At 45.2% G+C, this 15,650-nt stretch overlaps 1 pseudogene; it reads left to right on the top strand.

The window, feature by feature from the left end:
• Window positions 1-14,484: 14,484 nt before the first annotated feature.
• LOC123348011 lies at window positions 14,485-15,420 on the top strand (annotated as a pseudogene).
• The last annotated feature ends 230 nt before the right edge of the window (window positions 15,421-15,650 follow it).

Genomic DNA, 15,650 nt, shown 5'->3' with positions numbered 1-15,650 from the left:
GACATAAATTCAACGAAATTCAGCTGCACAGAAACCTCTTTTCCACCCCTTGATCATTATGTAAAGCGAAACTGTGGCTCACTAGGAAAAGTCTGTCAAAGTGATCCTAGAATATCAGGGTTGGAAGGGACCTCAGGAGGTATCTAGCCCAAGCCCCTGCTCAAAGCAGGACCAATTCCCAACTAAATCATCCCAGCCAGGGCTTTGTCATGCCTGAAATTAAAAACCTTGAAGAAAGGAGATTCCACCACCTCCCTAGGTAACCCATTACAGTGCTTCACCAACCTCCTACTGAAAAAGTTTTTTCTAATATCCAACCTTAACCTCCCCCACTGCAACTTGAAATCATGACTCCTTGTTCTGTCATCTGCTACCACTGAGAGCAGTCTAGATCCATCCTCTTTGAAATTTGCTTTCAGGTAGTTGAAAATAGCTATCAAATCCCCCCTCATTCTTCTCTTCTGCAGACTAAACAATCCCAGTTCCCTCAGCCTCTCCTCATAAGTCATGTGCCCCAGCCCCCTACTCACTTCTGTTGCCCCCCATAGGATTCTTTCCAATTTGTCCACATCCTTCTGGTAGTGTGGGGCCCAAAGCTGGGCAGAGTTCTCCAGATGAGGCCTCACCAATGTCAAATAGAGGTAAATCATATACCGTTATCTGTTAGACTGAAGAGTTAAAAAAAACTAGTCATTCAGATCTGGTTTTAGCAGATGGTACTTTAGCTTTGGAGCTGGCCGAGGATCCTAACAGCAGTTTCATTAAAACTTTTGAAATTTCCAACTTTTTTTTTGCAATTTTTAATCATAAATTTTAAAATATTGATGAAAACATTCTCAGACACTGGGATCCTGGCTGGGAATACTAGCAATGTGCTTTGCATAGCCACAGGAATGGCTTTAAAAAGACAGAAACAAGTGACCCATAGTCACTTTGGCTGAGATTTTCAAAGCCAACTCTAGGAGGTGAATGCCCCACCCCCATTCAATTTACTGGTAATTTGGCATCCCAGTCCCCTAGAGACCCAGGAAAATCTCAGCCTTTGTAGTTGGAATCATGTATTTAAAGTCTTTCTATCAGCCCCATAGCTGCAGTATGTGAGAATCTCAAGATATTTAAAGTAGTTGTCTTAATACTGTCCAGTGAGTTAAGGAAGTAGCATTATTCCCATTGGGATGGCAAACTGAAGCACAGAGAGGTTAAGGGCAGGCTTCTAAAGATGGTCAGACCCCTGAAATGTTAACAGGTGCCCAGTGGGATTTTCAGAAGTGCTCAGCTGCCTTAAGAAGGCCGAACACCTTTAAAAACGTGCTGTAAGTGATTCCTGTAAGGCTAGACAGGGCACGTGTGACAGTACAGGGAATGAAACCTGCATCTCAGCAGTGGCAGGCTGCTATACTAAGGACTCGATCATCCTTCCTCATCTGCTGAGAGGATAGGACTGATACTGATTGACCCAGCAAATGCTGGGCCCTTAGCAACATTCCTGATGTCTCACTTAGTGCTCTGTGTGAAGCTGATTTACGTGAGTATCTTGTGCCAGGTGTATGAGTTTTGGCAGTAATTCTTTTGAAACAAGTAGCTGTTGTGTACCTCATAGCACACAGCCGTTGAGCATCCTTGGCCATCTAAATACCAGGCACAACTTCCACTGGCAAGTGGCAGGTGCTGTTTGGAGGGACAGTGTCCAACAGGGAAGTGGGGCAGAGTGACTCAGTACCAGGCCAGTCAAACACAGGATGCAAATGGAGGAGCAAGGAACTGAATGCTGGTTTGCCAAGTCCCAGCCTAGTGCTCAAACCTTTGGACCAACTTTCCCCACTAAGGAGAAGACTTTAACTGAAGCCATGAAATATCTGCTGCTTTGGGGCAGGGATGGTTCCCATGGGAGGATGGGAATGAGAGTTTGCTTCCCAGGTCTGTGCAATGGCTGCAGAGTGTAAATTCACCAAGACCAGTGGAGTCAGGGGATAGAAGCTGCTAATAAGAATCCTCCATGTAAAGCTGGCCTGCATAGAGAGTCACATCCTTTCCCTCTCTGTATTCTGTAGCAGGAGAAGTGGAGCCCTGTTGCCTCCACCTGGATGTGCTTGTTTGCCAGCATTTGTTTAATATGGGACAATTGTTCAAATACATCAGGATTTTAATTGGCAACTGGATCCTCAGTTACTGAGATGTTCTGTGCATTTTAGGAATTAGGGCCAGGTTTTTTTAAGATATTTAAAAGCAGCAAAGAATCCTGTGGCACCTTATAGACTAACAGACGTTTTGCAGCATGAGCTTTCGTGGGTGAATACCCACTTCTTCAGATGCAAGTAGTGGAAATTTCCAGGGGCAGGTATATATATATATATATATATATATATATATGCAAGAAGCAAGCTAGAGATAATGAGGTTAGTTCAATCAGGGAGGATGAGGCCCTGTTCTAGCAGTAGAGGTGTGAAAACCAAGGGAGGAGAAACTGGTTCTGTAGTTGGCAAGCCATTCACAGTCTTTGTTTAATCCTGAGCTGATGGTGTCAAATTAGCAGATGAACTGAAGCTCAGCAGTTTCTCTTTGAAGTCTGGTCCTGAAGTTTTTTTGCTGTAGGATGGCCACCTTAAGATCTGCTATTGTGTGGCCAGGGTTGTTGAAGTGTTCTCCTGCAGGTTTTTGTATATTGCCATTCCTAATATTTGATTTGTGTCCATTTATCCTTTTCCTTAGAGACTGTCCAGTTTGGCCGATGTACATAGCAGAGGGGCATTGCTGGCATATGATGGCGTATATTACATTGGTGGACGTGCAGGTGAATGAACCAGTGATGGTGTGGCTGATCTGGTTAGGTCCTGTGATGGTGTCACTGGTGTAGATATGTGGGCAGAGTTGGCATCGAGGTTTGTTGCATGGATTGGTTACTGAGCTAGAGTTACTATGGTGCGGTGTGCAGTTACTGGTCAGAATATGCTTCAGGTTGGCAGGTTGTCTGTGGGCGAGGACTGGCCTGCCACCCAAGGCCTGTGAAAGTGTGGGATCATTGTCCAGGATGGGTTGTAGATCCCTGATGATGCATTGGAGCGGTTTTAGCTGGGGACTGTATGTGATGGCCAGTGGAGTCCTGTTGGTTTCTTTCTTGGGTTTGTCTTGCAGTAGGAGGCTTCTGGGTACACGTCTGGCTCTGTTGATCTGTCTCCTTATTTCCTCGTGCGGGTACTGTAGTTTTGAGAATGCTTGGTGGAGATTTTGTAGGTGTTGGTCTCTGTCTGAGGGGTTAGAGCAGATGCGGTTGTACCTCAGTGCTTGGCTGTAGACAATGGATCTTGTGGTGTGCCCGGGATGGAAGCTGGAGGCATGAAGGTAGGCATAGTGGTCGGTAGGTTTTCGGTATAGGGTGGTGTTAATGTGACCATCACTTATTTGCACCGTGGTATGTACAAGGTGGACCTCCCGTGTAGATTGGTCCAGGCTGAGGTTGATGGAATTTTTCCAGAGTCTCCTTCCCATGGGTCCAGATGATGAAGATGTCATCAATGTAGCATAGGTAGAAAAGGGGGGTGAGTGGACGGGAGTTGAGGAAGCGTTCTTCCAGGTCGGCCATAAAAATATTGGCATATTGCGGGGCCATGCGGGTGCCCATAGCGGTTTCACTGATCTGGAGATATATATTGTCATCAAATATGAAATAGTTGTGTGTGAGGATAAAGGCACAGAGCTCAGCAACCAGTTGTGCTGTGGCATCATCAGGGATACTGTTCCTGACAGCTTGTATTCCATCTGTGTGAGGGATGTTTGTGTAGAGAGCCTCTACATCCATGGAGGATAGGATGGTGTTTTCTGGAAGGTCACCAATGCATTGTAGTTTCCTTAAGGCGCCACAGGATTCTTTGCTGCTTTTACAGATCCAGACTAACACGGCTACCCCTCTGATACTTAAGATATTTAGACACCCAAAGATGTACACAGGAGCCCAGTGGAGATGTCATAAGTGCCTAACTCCCATAGATTTCAATGTTTGGTTGCAGAGGTGCTTTTGAAACCCCACTAAACACCTATCTGCATCATCTGGAACCTAAATACCTTTACAAATCTGGCTTTTATTGACTAAGATTAATGCTCCCTGGTGGAGTTCAATGTTCAGCTGCTTGTACTGGGAATTGGGTCCCTGACTCCTCTAACCAGCTTTGGAAATCTTAGCCTGGAAGCCCGACATACCTCAGTCTAAGGGTAAATTGTTCCAAGTTATCTTCATGATTTAAGAGCCCAGGTCCCATATCCTAACATTTGCTACCCGAGCTCAGACCCAGGAGAGTCAGGTGGACTTTAGATCCCGCACTGCAACATCCACACTGATAATCTTAATGTGCTACCTTGCACCAAGCTTCAGTGTACATATATCCTTAGGAGCCTAATTCTCATTGAAAGTTCATGGTCTACACTGCTTGTTCTCAGCACTGCTGAGTTTAGCCCTAGATTTTAAAGGAGTGGATGTCTGACACCCTTAGGCTGCTTTGAAAAACTGGGCATTCGGTGCCAATCTTTACCCTGATTTCACAGAGTTGGGTCTGGGATCAGTCACTGGCGCTCAGTCCCTTCCATTAGACCTAAAGTGGGATTTTCAAAAATTTAAAAGGGACAGATTTTCAAAAGTATTTATGCACCGAAAGATGCAGATAGCAGAAATACCTTCCATTGATTTCAACAAGAATTAGGTGTCTAACCTGCTTAGGTGTTTCTGAAAATTCCACTAGGCACCTATCTGCCTTTTTCAATGCCTAAGTACTTTTAAAAACTTGGCCTTTAGGCACTTTTGAAAATGCATCTAAATTAGGGTGACCAGATCACCCAAGTCAAATATCGGGACGCGGGGGGGGGGGCGGGGGCAGAGCAAAAAAAAAAAAATCCCCCACCCCCGATTCCTCCTCCCTCCGCAAGCGCTGGAGGGAGGCCCGGGAGACTCAGGGGAGCGCGGGGCTGGGGTGAGTGTGAGTCCAGCCTGGCCCCGAGCAGGCAGGACTCAGGCGCGGTACCTGGAGGGAGAGTACGGAGTGGCCTGCGGGGCCAGGCAGCGGCTGTTCTCCCCACCTGGGCAGCAGGACTCGGGAGCAGCCGCTGCTGCAGCTCCCACTGCCGCGGGGGGAGGAAGCGGCCGCTGGCCAAGCTCGGCAGCTGCGGCTCTGGCGCCCACGAACCCCCTGAGCCCGGGCCTGCTGCGGGGACCCAGCGCGCACGCTGCGCATACCCAGCCCCTGGCCACTCGCGTCTGGGCTGGCTGCCCAGCTGGTGCAATCCTGCGGGTGGCCTCGGAGTGGGGGCAGCAGGCCCCAGCCCCCCGCATCCCGCTCGGGTCCTGCAGGGGAACGAACGGGACTGGGCTGCCGATGCCTCCGCACACAGGATTGCACCAGCCGGGCAGCCAGGCCAGACGCGACTGGCCAGGGGCTGAGTGCAGTGTGCGCGCTGCCCCGCAGCAGGCCCGGGCTCGGGGGGTTCGGGCCCGGGCACCAAAGCCGCAGCCGCTGAGCGCCACGTGCTTGGCCACTTCCTCCCCCCACAGCAGTGGGAGCTGCAGCAGCGGTTGCTCCCGAGTCCCCTGCCCAGGTGGGGAGAACAGCCGCCACCTAGTCCCACGGGCCGCCCCCCTACTCTCCCTCCAGGTACCGCGCCCGAGTCCTGCCTGCTCGGGGCCAGGCCAGACTCACACTGACCCCGGCCCCGCACTCCCCTGAGTCTCCTGGGCATGGCATGCTTGGAAAGAGGCGGGGATTTGGGGAGGGAGACAGTGGGGCAGCGAGGGGGCGGGGATGGGGGCGAGGATTTGGGGAAGGATCCAATGGGGGAAGTAGGGGGCGGAGTCGGGGCAGGGGAGGGCGCGAGCCCTTTGGGCTCCGGAGCCTTTGCTTGTTTGTCCAGTGTCCCGACCTAACATTGGTCGGGACGCGGGACAAACAAGCAAATATCGGGACAGTCCCGATAAAATCGGGACGTCTGGTCACCCTAATCTAAATACCTTTGTGAATCCCATCCTAGGTCCCTAAAACACAATGATTTTGTTGTAAATTAGACACCTAGGCTCTTTTGAAAATCCCACTAGGCACCTAAAGATCTTTAACAATCTGGCTCTTCTGTAAGTCCCAGCATTAATTCCAAAGGAAAAGGAGAAAAAAAAAGTCATTGACAGATTGAAGTCATGGTGGATAAAGAGAAATTCAGTGTTAAGTTAGAACTTAAAAAGAAACCCAGTATTTGAAAGAATTAAAATGATCAGTTCCAAAGAGCCAAACAACCTTAACCCTCCCCCTTTGGCTTCATTCTGAAATAATGAAACATGCATTCTGGGAGAGTCTTACGCCTTGTATACCTAAAATGGAGGTCAGCCTAGCTACATCATTCAGAGCTGTGAAAGTGGTCATGCTCTGTGTGACATAGTTAGATCAACCTAACCCCCACTATAGCCACACCATGGTTGATGGAAGAATTCTTCTATCAATGTAGATACCGAGTCTCAAGAGGGTACATTTACTACAGTGATGGAAAATCCCTTTCTTTGACTGTAGTAAGCATCTACACTGCAGTGGCATAGCTTGTAGTGTAGACACAGCCTCACTCATCCATCTAAAGGGGATTTATTTATCATGGTTCATGCACTCCACTGTGCTTTACTCTTTATTGGACAGTGATTTTGTTGACTCTGTCTAGGAAATACATTATACATAGATGAAGACATGCATCAATAAGTTCTGATTAGTGAGAATGACGGACGGTATTCACAACATCCTCACCCATTCCATGTGCCACAAGTTATACAAATGCTTCTAGATTCAGTGCTAGCATCTCTGCACACACAAACCTCCTAGCACTGTTGAATTTACATACGGTTAGAGTATAGGAATCATCTGATGATTTTACTTTGAGTAGAGATCTCTGACTATGACCAACACGAGAGAGAAAGGTGAAAGGAATGCAGCAATGTGTAATTTCTTAAAGTGCCTAGGATTTCGTCTCCTGTCTGAGTTTCCAGGAGCAGTTGACTTCACAGTGGTGGTGGAAAGAAGGGAATTCCTAAAGAAAAAATGACAACAAGAAACAAAAACATTGCCAAGCAGGAGTTATGACTGACAGTTGTTACCAGTAACTGAAGAATAGTAATACAAAAAAGCAAGTGAACATATTTTTCAGAAGTTGTTGCTGGATCAAAAATTTCAAAAGAGTTCGGGAAGGTGGTGCCTCTGTTATAAGCTGAAGCTTAGTGGTTTGCAGACTTACCTGTGGGGTGGGACAACTGGGTTTTATTTCCCTTTTTCCCTAATACAGAGAAAGGGTTTGAATTTAGGTCTTCCATAACAGAGGAGCATGGTCTGGGTTATGGGATATTGGGGTCTGGGGTTTACTCAATCTCCACTCTTAAAGCTCTGCTATTTTGTGTAAATACTTAAAGATAGACAGGAGAAAGGATTTGATTTTGAGTATCCCCATGACGACCTTAACCACCAGGCTACAGAATCATTCTCACCAGTTTTCTGTCACAAATACTAAGAATCACTATGAAGTGCCATTATGAAAGACAATGGGCCTGGGACGCTACCGCCCAGTAGTTCATACACTCACCTAGCATGTGAGCCACCACAAATAGGGGGTCATAGGTACCTAATTAACCATCTACACTTTTCCACTGAAGTTACACTATTGTTTTTTTTTGTGTGTGCTTTCCCAATCAGAAAGGGAATTCCTAAGCAAAATAATGCACAAAACAAAAACTTTGTTAAGGTTGTGAGTGGTTACCAGTAATTTAACAGCAAGAACGTCAAGGAGTTCATCATTCTCATCAATGTCCTGCCTGCAGGTATAGTTTATATATATAAGTATAACCCTAAACAGAACAGGAGAATCTCACCAGCCCAACGACAGAATTTATTCTGGGGGCATCTCTTAGAGCACTGAGCTCTAGCACTTCCTCTTTCTGGTCTTCTTCCTAGTCTATGGGACTACATGCCTTGGGAACCTCATCATCATCATCATCACCAACGTGATCGCTGACCCTCACATCCACACACCCATATACCTCCTGTTGGCCAACTTGGCTTTCCTGGACCTCAGTTAGTCCTCGGTGACTGCCCCCAAGATGCTAAAGGACCTCTTGTACCAGCACAAAACCATCTCATTCAATGGGTGTCTGATCCAGATGTTCTTCTTCCACTTCATCGGGGGCACTGTGGTCTTCTTCCTAGTAGTGATGGCGGCTGATCGGTATGTGGCCATTTATAAGCCATTGCACTACCTGTCTATCACGAACAGAAGTATGTGCATGGGGCTGGGGGCAAGGGCATGGCTGGGTGGCTTTGTCCATTCTATTGTCCAGCTTGCACTGATCATCCAACTGCCCTTCTGCGCACCCAACACACTAGACGGTTTCTAATGCGATGTCCCCATAGTCATCAAAATAGTCTTCATATGCCTTTTGTCTTCATCTATGACCAGCATAGTGGACAAGGCAGTGTCTATGCTGTACACAGTGCTCACTCCAATGCTGAACCCAATGATCTACACCCTGAGGAACACTGAGTTGAAAAGCACCATTAAGAGGTTAATGGGAAGGTTCCTGTGCTCAAGGAGGAAAGCAAACTTCTAACAGATTTGTTTTGCAGGCCAGCTGTGTGTTTTGCCTCTCTAAAACCTTCCAAGCTTTCTTAGGTATCTAAATGCTCAAATTTTCAAGGGATTTAGGCATGTTTAATCCCTGAGGCAGCTTTGAGATTCTAAACCTTCAATCTGAAATTATAGTTATTTTAATTTCAGGAGAAGACCCATATGAAGGAACCTGATTATAGTCTTTATGAGAGGGGTGGGCAAACCTTTTGGCCCAAGGGCCACATTGGGGTTGTGAAATGGTATGGAGGGATGGGAAGCGAAACCTGTGCCTCCCCAAGCAGCCTGGCCCCCGCCCCCTCCAACTTCTCACACCCTGACTGCTCCCCTCAGAACCCCCCCCATCCAACCCACCCTGATCCTTGTCCCCTGACTGATGGGGGAGGCGGGACAGAAGGGGTGGGGCTTTAAGAACTTAGGTTTATTTTTATCACTTAGATAGTTAGAGGGGTATAAAACAAAGAATCAAAATCACAGTCCTCCTGTGTATGGGCCTTCACTCACGAGGATAGTACTAGGCCTGGTTCTTAGGCTAAGGCCTTTGGCTAAGCAGCAGAAGCAGCCATAAGCTGGGAAGGTACGGTCACATCCTCAGAGTCCAAACTAGATGACTTCCTGAGGTCCCTTCTAATCTTATGGTTAGTTTCATAGCATCATGTCTGGGAAGAAATCACTTCTCAAGAGCTACAAAGAGTCCTCTGGAACCTTATAGACTAACAGCATAAGCTTTCATGGGTGAATACCCACTTCATTAGATCCAGAATAACACCCCTCTGAATCTTCTCAATAGTTGTGGTTGTGATACCCTCATTTCTAATTAGGGTAGTGGGATATAATTGGTTAGAGAATTATGTTACAATCTGTTAGGATTGGTTAGATAGATTTCAGTAAAATGTTTGGTTAAGGTATAGCTGAGAATATTGTAATATAAATTAGGCACAAACAGGAAGTAAGTTGTGATTCCAAAATAAGGAAAAAGGAACCTGGATTTAAACTTGCTGGAAGTTCAACCCAATAGACATCAAATTGTTTGCACCTTCAGACTTCAGGTATTGTTGTTCTCTGTTCACACAAGGACAAGGGAAGTGGGAGGGTGAAGGAGTAAGCCCTCTAAGAGTTCCCTTAACTGATCTTTTCACACCCTTTCACATCTTTTTTCTCTCTGACCCCCAGAACCCCAAGAAAGGGTGGGATACTATTTAAGAGATGATGCAAATGATCAGCTTAATTTCACATTACTGTTGTCTTTTAATGTAATTTGGAGTGTTTGTATCTTTACTAAATGTTCTAATAAAATTGTTTAATGTTTTCATGTGCCCTCAGTGCATAATCATTTTACATATCGGGGTTCCTAACCAGACAATTAGATAATCAGACCTTCTGTTTCTCGCAGGTCATTAAATGACCTCTATGTTAACTCCACCTCCCAGAATCTACAGAAAGCTTGAGACAATAGGTCTGAGAAGGAAAACTGCTTTGGGTTTGACTGATGCACCTACAACTGCCTGAATGTGCAGAGACCCTGAACCAGTCACAAAGATAACTACATAAGGTTGAGGGGAATGCTGCTGCTCCAGGATTGCTCTCACCATTGGTGGACAGATGGGACAATTTGGGGAGATAGAACCCAGTTTTTTACAAACACGGCATCACTTCTCCCCACTCTCTCCGGGGGTGCCTCTAAGGTGGCCCTCCTCCAGCCGGAGTAGGTCCTTCCTCTGGCTGGGTGTCTCAAACTGGGCATTTTTCTGGTCTCTCATCTCTCACCATCACTGTCATTTTACCTTTGGGCCCCAGACCTAGTGTCTATATATTTAGCAGCCAATTTACCAACAAGGAGCACATCTCACAGATTTCTCTCTATGAACTATAATCTCAAGATTTTAGAATATTTTATCAGCAAAGAGTCCTGTGGCACCTTATGCATGTGACGAAGTGGGTATTCACCCACGAGCGCTTATGATCCAAAACATCTGTTAGTCTATAAGGTACCACAGGACTCTTTGCTGCTTTTACAGATCCAGACTAACACGGCTACCCCTTTGATACAGAATATTTTATGGTAATTAAAATGGGATAGAGTTTCTAAGCAATGAGAATCTAATATACTGGAACAAACATAAAACCAGGCATCATGGTACAGATACTGAGTTCACATCAACTGAAATAGCTCCATACCACTATGCCAATTTACAGCATCCAGAGATCTGGTCTCATTGACTCTAACTGCATTATGGCAGTTTTACGCAAGGTTTGTGTGGGGGTGGTATGTGGATTTTACTCCTTAACACCAATGGAGCTACAATTGATTTACACCAGATGAGGATCTGACCCTTCGTCATTGTTCAGTCTCTCTGTCATACCTACAATCAGTGTGAAATAAACATTTTTAAGATGTCATATAGCATTGCATCTTCAGCCTAATGAGTCTTTTATTTTAGTGATGTTTGGAGAAAGAAACCATATAATTGTTAAGAAAGAAAGAAAGAAAGAAAGAAAGAAAGAAAGAAAGAAAGAAAGAAAGAAAGAAAGAAAGAAAGTGGGTCCATTCATCCATTTTAGAAATTGAAAATCAGATTCAGAAAATCAAAGCAACACTGAATTCCTCCAAAGTTCTCTCCCCAGTGGGAAAGAAATGCTCCTTAGACATTGAAAGTTCCATTCTTGAATTGAATTCCACTGGGGCAAAGAGTTAAGAATGTGCAGACTGGTTATCTTTTGTCTCCTCTTCAGATTCCCAGGCAAAGCGTATGTATTTGAAACTGAAGAATGGGCCAGATTACCAGCTGGTGTAAATCCCCAGTAGCTCCACTGGAGTTAATGAGGCCTAATTCCCCACGCTGGTGAAAACTACATAGTTCATCTGCATCTCATCGCCAGCTAGTTTAAATCAAAGTTGCTGTGTGGAAATCAAAGGGTCACATCTCCACTTGGCGTAAACAGCCCTACTACTCAGAACTCAATGGAACTGTATCAATTAATAACAGTTTAGGCCTTAGCTAGGAGCTTTTAGTGTTTGCCTCTGGCTAGTTCCTAGTGACCAACATCAAGCAGCCAGGGCAGCCGGAGCTGTGGCTCCCTGTGGTGGCTGCATCCCAAGAGCTGCTGATGAAATGCAGAGAAAAACATCTCTGCTCTCCAAGAGCTGTTTATGTGGCATTATTGAAGGAACAGTCTATTCCAGGCCAGCTGGGGCTCTGGGGCCACTAGACTCTGAGATATTGTAGGTCACATGTCTGTGCTTCAAATACCTATTTTAGTCTGCAGTCTCCTTGGGATGCCACTTGTCATTCAGCCCTATCTTGTTCCTGGCCAAGAGTCCTTCCAGGGATGCTGCCATCATATGAGATTCAGGGTGGGCCATTTCCTCCTCTGGGGATTAGGTTTGGTTAGGGCTGGTTATCAGGGTGGTTTCATCCCAAGGTGAGATTAGAGCTGCACTTACATCTCTGGGGACCAGATTCAGCTATTTAACCCCAGGGCAGGTACATCCTGCGCTGTGATCATATCTGAATTCTACATAACCCAGGATCAGCTCTAGAGTTGGAAGGGCTTTCAGTCCCCCATCCTATTTAGTAATTCATCTCTCAACCAAGTCTGTCCCAGGAGGGGAGCAAGGAGTGGTCATCTGTGGAGTAGGTCCCTGACTGTCCGGAACTGCAGAGACCCAGCCTCTGAGGGAATATGGTGACGGGGCAGGGAAACAGCTGCTGGATAACACAGTGGTGGGGGCATTATTGAGCGATAGAGAAACAGACAATGACTGAGAATCCTGACAGTGGACTATCAAATGCTTCTCAGGCTGGGAAACATTCCACATTCCACAAAGACCAACACTGTAAGTTTTCTATTTCAGTTAATAGATTTGGGTTTTAATATACTGGAGATAATATTATAATAGAACTATGAATTACATTGAAACTGTAAGTATTTTACAATCATTTAATAAACATCTAGAGCTTATTTTTCTAAGAAATCGTGGAAACCAAAGCAGTTTTTTACTTTTGTGTATCAAGAACCAAACAATTGCTGTTAAAAACTGAAGAAATCTGGGAAAAAATCATTGTTTTTTTGAAAAAATACAAGTTTTGATTTTGCCAATACATATATTGTTTTTTATGGATAGCAAAGACTTCGTAGGAAAATGTTTTCAATTGAAAATCCAGTTTTCCTTTGGAATAATTTAAATGCACTGGAAACTTAGAATGAAAACAAACAGATTGGAAACAGATTGAAAATTTAGCCCAGATTGGAAATCTATAATTAAGCCAGCATGCTAACATTAATATTCTCCAATAACACCACAATTACAAACCCATTCGCTATATTGGAATCGTGTTTAATTGCTGTTTCATACTGTTACTTGCAGGATGGTAAAACTGTGTAGAGAGCAAAGTTGATACCCACAGAATATGCGTTATACATGTAGGCACCTTTAGACTTAGGTAGAGACAGCTAAAGCCCCCAGCCAAAGCCACCCCGCCCAGGAAACAATAGTTGACTTTTCATAGAAATTTTGAAAACCAAAACTTTTTTTCTTTTTGTTCATTGAGAACCAGACAAATTTCAGGTAAACTGCTTAAAACAGAAACATTGTCACTGATTTAAAAATAAAAATGTTTGGACTTTTCCAGTACATAGATTGTTTTTCAAGAATAGCAGAGACTTCCTTGGAGCATGTATCAGTTTAAAATCTAGTTTTCCTTTGAAATAATTTAAACTGAAAATGTCTGAATTCACCAGATTGAACATGTAGATTTCAAGGGGGGTAGGAACACTGATATAGTCCAATAATTGTACAATTTGAACCCAGTCACTCTATTGCAACTGTGTTTATTTCTGTTTCAAAGGGACACTTGTTGAATGGTAAAACTTAGTAAACAGCAAAGTTGGCAGGAAACATCATGGGTATTAAAGAGAGAGAACAGTGAATTGAAGTCCCCAGCCAAAGCCTGTCTCTCTTATCCCTGCCCAAGGACATAGACCATGTCAATGGGATTAGAACTGAGATATTCTGCTCTAGTGCCATATCCGCTGTCCCACAGTGCTTCCCGCTAAACACAAATGCTGTAAACGGGGACAGTGAACATAGATATAATAAGACACAGCTCATCCCCCACAGAACTCAAAGTCCAAGAAGACAAGACAGAGAAATGGATGGAGGGGAAACAGAGGCACAGGGAGGGGAAGTGACTGGACCAAGGTCACAGAGCAGGTCAGCAGCAGAGCCAAGAACAGAACCCAAGTCTCCTAATGGCCACTGACCCCCAGACCCATAAAGTGACAGAGGCAAATGACACAGCAGAGAGGTAGCAGAGCGATGCTGCTAGCCCATCGGTACACAGAGATGGAAATGCAGTCAGGATCTGGTGTCATAAATCAATACATTTTCAGGCAGCTGGCCATCTACGTGGCGTTGCAGTGAAATCGTTACAGGCGAGCTGTCATACACAATGCCAAGTCCATCTCGTATTTCCACGAAAAGAGGATAACAGGCAGTGTTGCCCAAGTCCAGAGACTGCTGCTTGTAGCAGTAGGGGATGCCTCTTGGCTAGAATTGTTACATTGAGATTGTTCTTTGCTCCATCCTTCACACAGTATTTTATTAAATTGCATCCTGAGCCGGATCTTCAGATGGTGCAAACTGCTGCAGCTTCATTGACTTTAAGGGAGCTTCGTCAATTTACATTCATGCGAAAAGTCACCACTGCTAGCAAATAGCAGTGATGAATACTGTGCATTGTTGACACTCATTTCATATTGCTTTAGGAAATCAGGGCCACTCCCTCTGTTACTGTAATTCCCCCACTGTCTTTCTCCTTCCCTCCACAGCCATCACACAATGAACTGAGAAAGAAAATGTCCAACCAAACCACCCTGAATGAGTTCCTTCTTCTGGGATTCTCTGATGTTCGGGAGCTGCAGATTTTGCATTTTGTGGTGTTCTTGCTGATTTACCTGGCAGCCCTGATGGGGAATCTTCTCATCATCACAGCCGTAGCCCTCAACCCCCATCTTCAAACCCCCATGTACTTCTTCCTGGTGAATCTGTCCATCCTAGATTTTGGCTCCATCTCTGTTACCATCCCCAAGTCCATGGCCAACTCCCTCATGAACACCAGGGTGATTTCTTATCCTGGATGTGTCACCCAAGTCTTTCTCTTTCTCCTCTTCGCTGCAACTGATCTTGCCTTACTCACCATCATGGCATACGACCGATATGTCGCCATCTGCCAACCACTGTACTATGAGAGAGTGATGAACAGGAGAGCTTGTGTCCAGATGGCAGCCAGTGCCTGGATTACTGGTATTGTCTACTCTGCCCTGCACACTGGCAACACCTTCAGGTTACCCTTCTGTCAGTCTGATGACATCAACCAGTTCTTCTGTGAAATCCCCCAACTACTCAAGCTCACCTGTTCTGATTTGTACCTCAGTGAAGTTTGGGGTATTGCCTTAGGTGTGTTTTTAGCGTTAAACTGCTTTGTTTTTATAATTGTGTCTTATGTTTAGATCTTCAAAACAGTGCTGAGAATCCCCTCTGAGCAGGGCCGGCATAAAGCCTTCTCCACCTGCCTGCCTCACCTCACTGTGGTCTCTTTGATGGTTTTCACTTGCATCTTTGCCTACTTGAAACCTACCTCCAGCTCAGCATCAGGTCTGGGCCTTGTGGTGGGTGTTCTCTATTCCCTGGTTCCTCCGGTGATGAATCCCATCATCTACAGCATGAGGAACAAGGAAATCAAAGCTGCATTGAAGAAACTGGTTGTGTGGAGTTTATTCACCAAGAATTAAAATGTCCATCAATGCAACTTGACTTTATTTTCATTCTGAGTTTCTTTGTAGATATAATCAACTGATGACAAAATTGTTTCTTGGAGAGCATAGGGTGCAATATGTTGATGAAATCATGAAATCTGGACTAGCTTCACTGAAGTCAAATGAGTTAGAATAAGATTACACCGGTGTACATAAGATCAGAATCTATCTACATATGCACCTATCTATCTATCATAGGGATTTAT

Source organism: Mauremys mutica, chromosome 13, assembly GCF_020497125.1.
Source record: "Mauremys mutica isolate MM-2020 ecotype Southern chromosome 13, ASM2049712v1, whole genome shotgun sequence".
Taxonomy (NCBI): Eukaryota; Metazoa; Chordata; order Testudines; family Geoemydidae; genus Mauremys; species Mauremys mutica.
The sequence above is the reverse complement of the archived record's forward strand: the minus strand, read 5'-3'. Positions and strand labels throughout refer to the sequence as shown.